The 11,418-nt window shown below is 52.5% G+C and overlaps 1 protein-coding gene across 1 annotated transcript in view; it reads left to right on the top strand.

Moving 5' to 3' along the window:
* Nucleotides 1-3,556: 3,556 nt before the first annotated feature.
* Nucleotides 3,557-11,418, top strand: part of FAM3D (FAM3 metabolism regulating signaling molecule D) — a 38,834-nt gene continuing 30,972 nt past the window's right edge. Inside the window, exon 1 of the mRNA XM_081820002.1 lies at nt 3,557-3,577. The gene's annotated coding sequence lies outside the window, so the exon portion shown is untranslated. The remainder of the gene's footprint in view (nt 3,578-11,418) is intronic.

The following is an 11,418-nucleotide window of genomic DNA, read 5'->3' as shown; positions in this document are numbered from 1 at the left end:
GAAATAGGCCAAAATATTAACATCACTCCCACGAGAGGTTATACTTGCCTGATGTTTTTTCCTTGATACTGTTCGGTGTTTTCCAAAATTTCCATGACAGGACTGTATTATTTTTCTAGTTAAATTAAAAAAATAAGCTATGGAGTTCCAGTTGCTCCCCTGGGGACGTGCGGCTGGCTGGCGGCTGAGCCAGTGCCCTGAACCTGTCAGCAATGGGAGGGATGGTGACCATTCCCTCCTGGTCACTGGGTCAGCCTTCGGCACCAACACTCCCCAAGGAAATGAATCAACCATCACACACCAATAATTGCACTTCTAAGACCTATTACCGAACCCTGAATCCAGACTTGACACTGACCCCCACTCCTGCAGCGTCATCATCTGAGAGACAGAGAAGGCTTCCCAGCCCTTTCAGCAAGAAAAGTCAAACTCACAGATGATATTACGCTAATAATCCTGTGGTGCACACAGGAACCAGCCCCAGTGCTGAGGCCCTGCTGGTCCCTCTCTGAGTGAACGCTGGAGAGTGTCCCCTGGGAGGCCTGCCCAGGCTGAGGCTTCAGTGAGGGCTTTGCCTTTGGAAGGAAAATGAAGCAATGATTTCATGATGGTTATTGACTTCTCCAAGACCTGAAGTCCTTGGGGAGACTGTCCCGGGCCTTCTCTTCCTCCCAGGGCTATTGCAAGGTTGCCTGAGACCCAGAGTGGGGGAGGGAAGGCCTGAGGTCTCACAACTGCTCCTCGTAGAGTAGGGGTCACAGCTTCTGGGCCCTGGACCGGGGCTGTCCCTATTGACACCAATGCAGAAATGAGCCGGCACTCATTCATTCAGCAAACCTTTACTGAGCATGTGCTGGGGGCACCAGGCATTGTTCTAGTGAGCAGAACCAACGAGGCCCCTGCCCTCATGGGACTCACTTTCCAGTAAAGCAAGACCGGTGACAAGTGAACAAATACTTTGTATTTGTACTTTGTAAGGGCTTTGCACTTTGCACTTTGTAAGGGCTACAAAGAAACTAAAAGAGGATGCCTGGGTGGCTCAGATGGTTAAGCGTCTGCCTTCGGCTCAGGTCATGATCTGGGGTCCCGGGATCAAGCCCCGCATCGGCTTCCCTGCTCAGCAGGGAGCCTGTTTCTCTCTCTGTCTCTGCCTTTCTCTCTTTTTCTCTGTCTCTCATGAATAAATAAATAAAATCTTTAAAAAAAAAAAAAAAGAAAGAAACTGGAAGAGGATTGCCCCTGATGTTAGCAGAATAGCGGCCTTGGAAGATGCCCCCGTCCTCAAACCCAGAGCCCCGCCAACACGCGCCATTAGTTACACAGTGAAGGGAATTAAAAGTTGCGGATGGAATTAGGGTTGCTAACCAGGAGACCTTGAGACATGGAGAGTATCCTGGAGGATCTGGGTGGGCCCAGTGTCTTCCCGGATCCTTAAGAGTAGAAGAGGGACATAAGAGAGGGAGGAGGTGGGACCCAATAAGGATCATTGATCAGACACTGCTGGCTTTGAAGATGGAGGAAGGGCAGGGGCGGGGGTGCTGGGGGGTGTCCGGGAGGCTCAGTGGGTGACGTGTCTGCCTTTGGCTCAGGTCATGGTCTCAGGGCCCTGGGATCGAGCCCCACATGGAGCCCCCCGCCTGAGCGGGGAGTCTGCTTCTCCCTCAGCCTGCTGCTTCCCCTGCTTGTGTACGCGAGCTCTCTCTCTCTGTGAAGTAAATAAATACAATCTTAAAATATATATATATATATATGGAGGAAGGGGTCATGAGCCAGAGAAAGCAGGCAGCCTCCAGAACCTGGAAAAGAATTCTCCCTGGAGCCTCCAAAAAGAACACAGTCCTACCTACACCTGGATCTTAACCCAGGGAGACCGGTCAGACTTGTGACCTCCAGAACTGTAAGATGGTAAACATGTGTTGTATGAAGCCCCTCGGTTTCTGGTTGTTTGTTAGGACGGCGCCTCACAGCTGCCTCCTCAGAGAGGCCTTGCCTGATCACCTGCTGCAGGGCGTCCTCCTGCTCTCTGCTACCCGCTGCTGTTCCCTCGCAGAACTCAGCGCAGCTTGCATCAGTGACTCGCTTGTTTACTTGGGGAAGCAAGGCCGAGAACCTTGACATGGAGGTCAGGCCTGAAGGATGAACACACACCAGCCGCGGGCAGAGCTGTGTAGGCCGGGGACAGGGGTAGAAAGAAGGCAGCAGCGGACTGGGTTTAAGCAGCCAGGCCTAAACCCAGTCAGGATGCAGGGAAGGGCACCCCCACTTCGCTTCCTGGGAACCCACCGGTCACCAGAGCTGCAGGCCCGGGGGCTCCCCACTGGGCAGCAGCCGCTGCTCTCCCCTCACGCCAGCTCCTGGGCACTTGTCCTGGTCTCCTGACCGGCTGTCTGACCTCAGGTGCTTGGATAGTCATTGCAAGGGGCAGCACGTCCTTTCTGGAAGCAGTCAGGGCGGAAATCACCAACTCCAGCAGCACCCTCTGCCAAAGAAGAGGAAGACCCCCCCGCCCCCAGGACCCTACATGGAACGCGGTGCCTGCTGGGAAAGAACTCATCCTAAGGAGCAGAGTTCTCTGGAATGAGAACCATGAGTAGTAGCAAAGCCTGGGGGTGCTGGGTGTGGAGCGGGGGACACCGAGTCCTAGGGAGAGAGAGAGGCAATCAACACTACATTCACTGTTGTGCTAATATTCTCCCACCTACTGACCCTTCTCTCTTCCCCTTCCTCCCTCCTTCTTTCTCCAGCTTCAACCTCTAACTCGTGCCCCAAACGAAATCCAGATTCTTTGACTCAGACCACTTCCTGTGCTGCGTCAAGGGGGTCTGTTGTCCATCGTCCAGGCTCCCTGTCTTTAGCTGCCTTGACCTCCCCCACCCATAGTGTGCGTCTCCTCCCCAGGCTCACCTCCCGCCTGCTTCCTCCAGCAGGAGCCACCCTGGCCTAGAACCTCTGAGCAGGTGATGGGCACTTCATTAACTCACGCTGATTGTCCCCTCTTCACCCCCAGGGCCAGAAAAGGGTGTCAGCAGGGGTTGGTTTGTTTTGGGGGTGGTGTCATCTTGCGTTCTGTTTTCCTTTCTCAGGCAAGCGATTGTGGCATTTCATTCCTGGTTAAAATGTTCAAACCCCACCCAGACCTTCCTCTGCGAAGGCTGGGAGCTCCGTGGGGAAGAGACTCTCACAGCCCAGGCCTAAGCCAGGGCTCCAGCGGCTCTTCAGCCAGACAAGACTGTGAACTCATTTCCTCCTTTGGATGAATTTCCTCCTTCCTGGGAAGATTGTTTAACAGGGCAGGGAGAGTTTATAGCAGGCTTCTCTGCAGGTGGGGCAGAGCCAGGGCAGAACCAAGAGGAGCCGGCCCACACAAGGTACCCACGAGCCACTTGGTGCCTGTCTCTGGGCCTGCTGCAGCTAGAGAACTGGCCTGCGAGGACCCAGCCCCTCCGAGATCCAGCAGGCTGGCCTCCCTCAGCAGCTGGCCCAGGGGGGTGGCTGGCTAGGTCAGGGATCCAAAGCACCAGCAGGAACATCTGGCCTTCTCCATCAAAGCAGGGAAGTGGGAGCCCTGAGCCCTCAGGTACGTTTCCACCAGCACGGAAAGAGCTATACTTCTGGGTCCACATTATTGAGAGAAAGGAAGATAGAAGCGGGGTGGGTGGAAGATGAAGGAGCGAAGGAATGGGACAGGCAAGTCAGGGATCAATCCCCTGCATTGCAGGCTTTTTTCCTCCACCACAGGGGCCCCTTGGCATTCATTCATTCATTCATCTCTTCATTCAAAAAACACGGTTGAGCATCAATCAGGAGCCACACCGATATTTTTTTTTTTTTAAGATTTTATTTATTTGACAGAGCACAAGCAGGAGAGAGAAGGAGAAGCAGGTTCCCTGCTGAGCAAGGAGCCCGATGTGGGACTCGATCCCAGGACTCTGGGATCATGACCTGGGCCGAAGGCAGCCGCTTAACCAACCGAGCCACCCAGGCGTCCCAGGAGCCACACCGATATTTAAAGAATGAATGAAAAAGGCCCCAAACTTCATTCTTCTCTGAACATAATGATCTGAAAAGTCACAACAAAGGTGCGTGGTCTCAAGAGATTTTCTAGCTGTGTGATTTCAGGCGAGTCCCTACCCTTCACTAAACCTCAGTTTTCTGATCTGTAAGATGGGAGTGAAAGTCTGGCTATCCCCCATTGATCCCTATAGTTCTCCATCTAGGATAGCAATCACAAAAACACATAAAATAGCCCCTATTATGTGCCAGGCTCTGGGCTAAGTGCTCTCTATGTAATAACACATTGAATCTCCACATCACCTCTCTGAGGTAGGCACCATTATCATTCCCAGTTTGCAGATGGGGCACTAAGGCACAGAGAGATTACATAACTTGCCTGAGCAATGTGGCTGCAAAATTTATGCCCCCGACACTAGGCAGCACCGCCTCCCTAGTGCAGTCGCTTCAAAGTCCGTGGCTGGAAGAAAGCTGGTGGAAGACTACCCTTCCGGATGATTCATTCAGTGAGCATTAACTGAGCAATTCCTGTATGTCAATTAAACAAGGATACAATGATTAACCAGACAGGATTTTTAAAAAAACAGGTATGGGGGCTCCTGGGTGGCTCAGTTGGTTTCGGTTCAGGTCATGATCTCAGGGTCCTGAGAACCTCAGCGAGGAGTCTGCTTGTCTCTCTCCCTCTGCTCCTCCCCCCACCCCCCGCTCTGTCTCTGTCTCTGTCTCTCTCATAAATAAAATCTTAAAAACAAAACAAAACAAGTATGGCTCTAGCCATCAAGTGAAAAACAATTTGCACAGTCATTTCAGAGCACTTTGGACATGTACCATAAAGGAGGTAGGAGTAAGGACAGACTTCTCAGAGATTAAATTTGTGGAGGAACGCCAGTGGGAGGAGGAGGGCCGGGGAGGTAAGCATTCGGCACACTGCAGACTCTAAGAGAAGGGGGAGAGGGAGGAAGAGCGGGCAGTCCCGCTGGGAGAGGGCGGGAGGTGGCAATGGGAGATGAGGGCAGCAAGGTGCTCACGCCCACCCAGGCCGAGCAAGTTGTGGAGTTCAGCTCTACCCAGTGTTTGCTCTAGTTTCTCTGTCGGTCCGCTCCAGGGCATCTGCCAGCTCCCGGTTCAGGCTGGCCACGTCCTACCTGATGCCACGCCAGGCCCACCAATATTAGATGGGCGGGTCTCCTGTGAGGAGGGGCGGCTGCCACTGGGGCTCTGTCCTATGGTCATCGTTTACACCCCTCTCTCTGAGCTCTCCTCCACGTTCACACACGGCCCCCGCCACTGCATTCCGATAGGAATTTGGAAGGCTGCGGAGCCGAGGGTTATTTCCTGGGGTGCGGGATGCCGCAAGCCACGGTTTGCCAACGCGTGCTTGGGCTGGGTAGTCCTCCTCGGGTGAGACCAGCCTGGCTACTGCTGGGCAGGCCTGGCACAGCTCCGGGCCAGCCTGGAGTCCCGCAGCATAGGCCCTGTGGAGAGGGCAGACTCTTCTTACAGTTGGTACCAATCTCTTGCTTTGGGAGGGCCCGGGAAACAGAGGTGGGAAGGCCAAGGTCTGCTCCCCAAGGGCATAGCCTGGGGAGACAAAGATGTAGAAGTCATGGAAAGAGCACCACCTTTGGAGTTTGAATCCTAGCTCAGCCTTTTTCTTGCTGTGTTACCTTGGGCAAGTTACCTCACCTGTCTGTGGATGTAACTGTGGTTGAAAATGAGAAAATCCTTGTGTATCAGGTGGTACTCTGCTGGGTGCAAGTGACCAAAAAAAAAAAAAAAAATTCAAACCAGCCCAACAAATAAAGGACCTATATTGGCTCACATAATGGAAAAGTCCAGTGATCCGCTGGCAGGCAAGGCTGGATCTAGGGGCTCGATGACATCCCCAGGACTCTGACTCCATCTCTGGGATCCTTTCCTCCATGTTGCTTTATTCTCAGGCAAGCTCTCCCCACACAGTGGTAGATACCATTCGACACCTGTAGTTCTAAGTCATCTCAAGCCAGCAACCCCAGCAGAGAGGCAGATCCTCTTCCCTGGCAAGTCCATCAAGAGCCCTGGGAGGGCTGTGATCTTCTCAGCATGGGTTGCCTGCCCATCTCTGTGACCAAGAAATGGAGTTAGGCCTGGGCCACGTGGCCACACTTGGAACCAGGAATGGGACCATCCCTAGCCAGTTGCACGGCAGGGAGCAGAGGAAGGGAGTTTGGCGCCTGACGGAAAATCAGGGTGAGCTCCAGAAAAAGGGGAAATGGGTGCTGGAAAGATGACCCAAGCAGCGGGTGTCCACCACAGTCTGGCTCCAAGCATCCCTACTCCATTTAATCACAGTTACTAAAGTAATGGATGGCAATATTGCATCAGCCAATTCACTTGTGTGACCTTGGGCAAATCACTTAATCTCTTTAAGCCCCTCGCCGGTAACATGAAGTCAATAAAAGAATCTGCCTCACAGTTCTGTTGGGAAGATTAAGTGGAAGGACACGGGGCTCAAAACTGGCCAACTAACAGTATTAAGACTTACTAGAATCATCACTATGATTATGATTAAGATTATTTCTCCTTCAGAGATGTCTGGATCCCACACGTCCCTGGGGAAGATTTATCTCCTAAAGCCTATTCAAAACCCCATTGACGTCATTGTGGAGACTGCCATCTTGTTAAGAGGCCAAGACCCAGCTCTCTCTGATGGAAAGGAATAGAATCGCCCACTGGGTCTGAGGGGAATTTCGTCATGCTTGACCTGCTGAAGTGATTCAGATAGGCCAACGGCAGGCCATGGCTCAGGGGCTGAACCCAGACGCTCCAGGCAGTCCTGTCATGATACAGAAGCCCTCTCTGGTGACACACAGCCAGACTCTCGGCAAAGAGAAATTCTCATGGCACAAACTGTCCTCTCAGGCTAATGTACCCAAAGCTGCCTAGCAGCCTGAGATTACCCCATCCCATTGGGGAGGGAAAGGGCTGCATGTTTGGCCAGACACCTCCTCCTTACTCTCGTTGCTCTGTCAGGGCCTGGAGAAACCCATTCCCAATCCAGAGCATACTTTTCTCTCATTCTGGAGGGATTTCTGCCTCCTTGGGGGGTAGGGTGGAGGGCACAGGGGCATCCCCAAGCAGAGAACAAGGGGGCCTACTTGCTTAACAACTGTCGCTTACAGAACATTTCCTCCATAGCAGGTATTGTGTGTGCGGTGTATTCTCCAATTTAATGTTTACTAAAGTAGGGATTGTGATGGCCACATACAGATAAGGAAACCAAGCTGAGAGGACTGTATCCACAGCTCCATGACAGGACCCAGATGGGGCTCCAAAGCCCGCCCCCCACCAATCAACCACCATATTAGATAGACTCGAAATCCCCAGGCCAGATGAGGCCTCTGCAAACCTGAAGGTGCAAATATGGCTAGAGCTGCCGTTGACTGGGAGCCTCCCGAGTGCCGGGCACTGAGCAAGGCACCTTCAGATGATAATCCAGTCAGCTGAATTTGGAGCAAAGTCCAAGGACAGGCGGCTGAGCCGTGCTAAGCAAGCAAGGGGCTGGTAGATCCGCCCCTGAGGAGCGCATTGGCTGCTGGGTGGGAAGAGGGACAGAATGATAGGAACTCTCTCCCATCCTACAGAAGCCTTCCTTCTCCACCACCAACAGTCAAGCCAAACCCAGGCAGGCTGAAGCTCAGGAAAGGGAGCACCGGGAATCATGTCCACCCTGGGCTGAGAGGAGCAATACCCAAATCAGGGTTGGACTAACTAAGGCCTAGGGCCAAATTCAGAGCCACCTGTTTATATAAATAAAGTTTTATTAGAACGTAGCCACATTCATTCATTTACATACTGCTACTCCTGCCTTTCCACCGCAATGGCCGAGTTGAAGAGCTGCAGCTGAGAACATACGGCCCAGAAAACCCAAAATATGTCCTCTGGTCCTTTGCAGAAAACTGCCCTGCCCCAGGCTAGAGGAGTCAGACACCGTGGTTAAGAATGTGGGCTCCTGGGCTCCTCCCTGGGATCCTTTTCTTCCTCTGCCTCTCACCAGCTGTGACCTGACACTCTGTGCCTCAGTTTCCCCAAATTCCTCATTAAGCTGCTGAGGATTAAAGTACTTAAAATAAGGAAGTCTTGGAGCAGCAGCTGGTACATGTGTTTTTTTGTCTTATTCTGGGAAGCATCCCGGGAATGTGGGGAATAAGAAACCTCAGAATCCTGGGCCTCCCACCCCTCCTTGCCTGTCCTGCTGTGCGGCCTCACATGGCCCAGTAATTCTACCACTGGCCAGAGCTGGACAAACCATTAAAACCATAAATAAAATTAAAACAGGGCATAATGGAAATAATGGGCTTATTTCCTTCTGAAATAAATGTCACTGGCACAAATTGGTCAAGCCACTGTCCTTATTTGCAGTTTCTGTCTGTCTGTGTTGGTGACATGATCAGTAATTGCCTATAAATACCAGGGGTTTACAAGAAGGACCATTTAGAGAATGAAAGGCAGCCTCTGGTTCCGCTGTTTGCGGCACACGGTCAGGATTCAGGGTGGCCTTCGGGGACGACTGGAAACTCAGGGCAAGTGGCAACCGGGTCTGGGCAGGACCACACATGTCCCCTGGTCCCAGGTAGGACTCTTAGCAGCACCTGACTCCCGTGTGTATGTGCACGTGCCTGCACACATGCGTGGCCTCGTGCTAGTGCATGTGTGTGTCTGTCAATGTGTCTGCCATTCTCAGTCTTTCAGGGTCTCTGCTTCTTTTTCGTTCTGTCCTGTCCCTCTCCCTCGGTCTCCTTTATGTGCTGAGTGTCTCCCTCAGGCCCTGTGGCCCCCTCTGCAGCCTCCACCTCCCACCCCGGTGCATGCAGAATTCGTCCCTTGTGGGGAATCCTGCCTGGGGGCGGTGGGGGGGGACAGAAAGAAGCCCATGGACGAGCAGATAGTGCCCCATGGCCTTTGGAGACAACATTTAGTCCGCAGAATTTCCAGGGATGATGAGGAAAATGGCCTGAGGTTGCATTTAGCCAGAAGAGGCTACTTAGATTCTAAAGTCTGAGCTTGTCCTCTGGACAGAGTTCACTTTGGAGAACACTGTGGGGCGTGGGGTAAAGGAAGAAACCACTTAGATGGAGGGAGCATCCGTGGTGTGTTTGGGGTCTTTTCTCCCTTAGTTTCTTTCCCAAACAGAAAGCCACTCGCTTCCCTCTAAGGACACGTACTGCATACCTACTATGTGCCTTGGAGCTAGCATCAGGGACATGCATGAAGAGGGCCCTCAGGAGCCACTGCCTCGAGAGGAAGCTGGCCCCAAATTAGGCTGACGTGAAGCATGACCATGAAGCATGAAGGAGGGATTCCTTAATGGAGGAGCCAGGGGTCAGGGAAGGCTTCTTGGAGGAGGTGCTACCTTCTCCACACTGAGCTGAGGTTTTATCACTGGCCTGGTTTAATTCTTCCTGTGACTCCCTCATCACCCTCAGAACAAAGCCCAAGGTCATTATATGAGCCCAGCCCTTAAGGGCTAATGTATAATTAGCCTAATGTATAATTAGTCTAATGAACAGTCCCCTTCTCCCTTCATTTTGGTCTCTACAGTCAGAGTTTCCGGTTCTGCCTCTCCTCTGAGCGTCTGCACATGCTGTTCCCTCTGCCTGGAACACTTTCCAAGAGAACTCCATCTGCCAAGATGCCACTTCCTCCTGGAAGTCTTCTCTGACAGCCCCCCTGGCCAGGAGGTTCCCTGAAGGAACCCTACCTGAGCACCCATTCCCCTGCACCATCCACATACCTGTCCCTCCCACCTGACGCTGTGTGTTTCCAGAAGGTGAGAACCTTATCAGTTCTCTGCTCTGTCCCAGGCCCTCAGCATTATGATGGCACAGAGGAGCGTCTCAGGAAATGTAGGGTGAATTATTGAGTTGGATTTTTTTTAAAAAAGATGTCACAGAGGGGCACCTGGGTGGCTCAGTCGTTAAGCGTCTGCCTTCGGCTGAGGTCATGATCCCGGGGTCCTGGGATCGAGCCCCACATCGGGCTCCCTGCTCAGCAGGAAGCCTGCTTCTCTCTCTCCCCCTCCCCCTCCCCGTCTTTGTGTTCCCTCTCTCACTGTGTCTCTCTGTCAAATAAATAAATAAATAATCTTATAAAAAAAAAAAAGATGTCACAGAGATCCCCCAATAACTCCTGACCAAGCAGAATCGGAGGCCTCAGACCTGCTCAGCTCATGACCTTGTGCTGTCTCAGACTTGTCTATGAGGAGAGAGAGGCTTCCTCACATCCAGCAGGTTTCCTCTGGTTCCAGAAGGCCAATGCTGTGCAGAGGACCCCGCTCCCAGTCCACCTGGCCCTTGCCCCACACTGAGAAGTCCCCACTCTTAGGATGACGCAGCTCACATACCAGTCCCTGGACTCCGGTGGGAAAGAGTCCGAGCCCTCCTCTGCTCCTCGCCAGAAAAGGCACTGTGCTGGCTTCATTAGGTCTGCCATGGATAGGTGTCACGGAGTAGCTGCCCAAATGCTCATCTGGGCCGTCCCTGCCCCAAAAGTTCCATTGCTCAAATGAAGGGAAATGTGAGCCTTCATGGCCTGGGGATAGGACCTGTCCTTGATACAGAATTATCCTTTGAGTTCCAGTTAAAGTACCGACTTTTTCAAGAGTCAAACCTTACTCCTAGGCACACGGAGCTCCCTCGGACCCAGTGCCCTTCCTTGTTGGAATCTGGTGAGTGTGGGTCAGCCTCAGGCCTGCCAGATGCTAGTGTGGTCCCCCATCTGCTGACCGCAGCTGAGGGTGTGACTCTCAGCTCTGCCCCCATAGCTGAGTCTGTTCACTCACCCCCTCCAGGCCTCGGCTTCCTCCTCGGAGAAGAGGAGACAGTAGGATCCAACTCACGGGGTTGCCGCGGGGATTCGGCAAGATATATATGTAAAATTCTTAGCCTAACTCCAGCCGCACGGTAAGCACTCAATACGTGGTAGCTAGTTTTATTATTTTCTTGATAATTCATTATTTTGATTATTAGCTAAAAAGTGAGTTTGGGTGTCTTTCTGCTCTGGAACTCAGGCAGTCATTTGAGGTATGGGTCCGGGCAGAGTGGGAAACCTGATTGCCAGCAGGGGCTGGGAAGGCTGAAGGGCCAAAGCTAATAGGAGCGCAGCCCGCGAGCTACAGTTGTTGCTATTTGCAACCTGATTTCTCCAAGCTCCGGATCAGGCCTCCAGCTCACGCCTCCTTAGAAATGACCTGCTACATGGAGAACACAGTTGAACCTGTGGCTAATGCCCATGTCAGGGAAAATGCAGAGCATGTTCATGGAGCTCTTTCCATTTTGCCTGTGGCTTAGGGCTGATTCAGAAGTGACTGTTGGCTGAGCCTGGATCCTTATGATGAACTAGGAAATAGCTTCTGAATTGTCTTTCCAA

This window comes from Leptonychotes weddellii, chromosome 1, assembly GCF_054177405.1.
Source record: "Leptonychotes weddellii isolate Sample4059 chromosome 1, ASM5417740v2, whole genome shotgun sequence".
NCBI lineage: Eukaryota > Metazoa > Chordata > Mammalia > Carnivora > Phocidae > Leptonychotes > Leptonychotes weddellii.
Note: the sequence above shows the minus strand (reverse complement) of the source record. Positions and strands in the feature narration are given on the sequence as shown.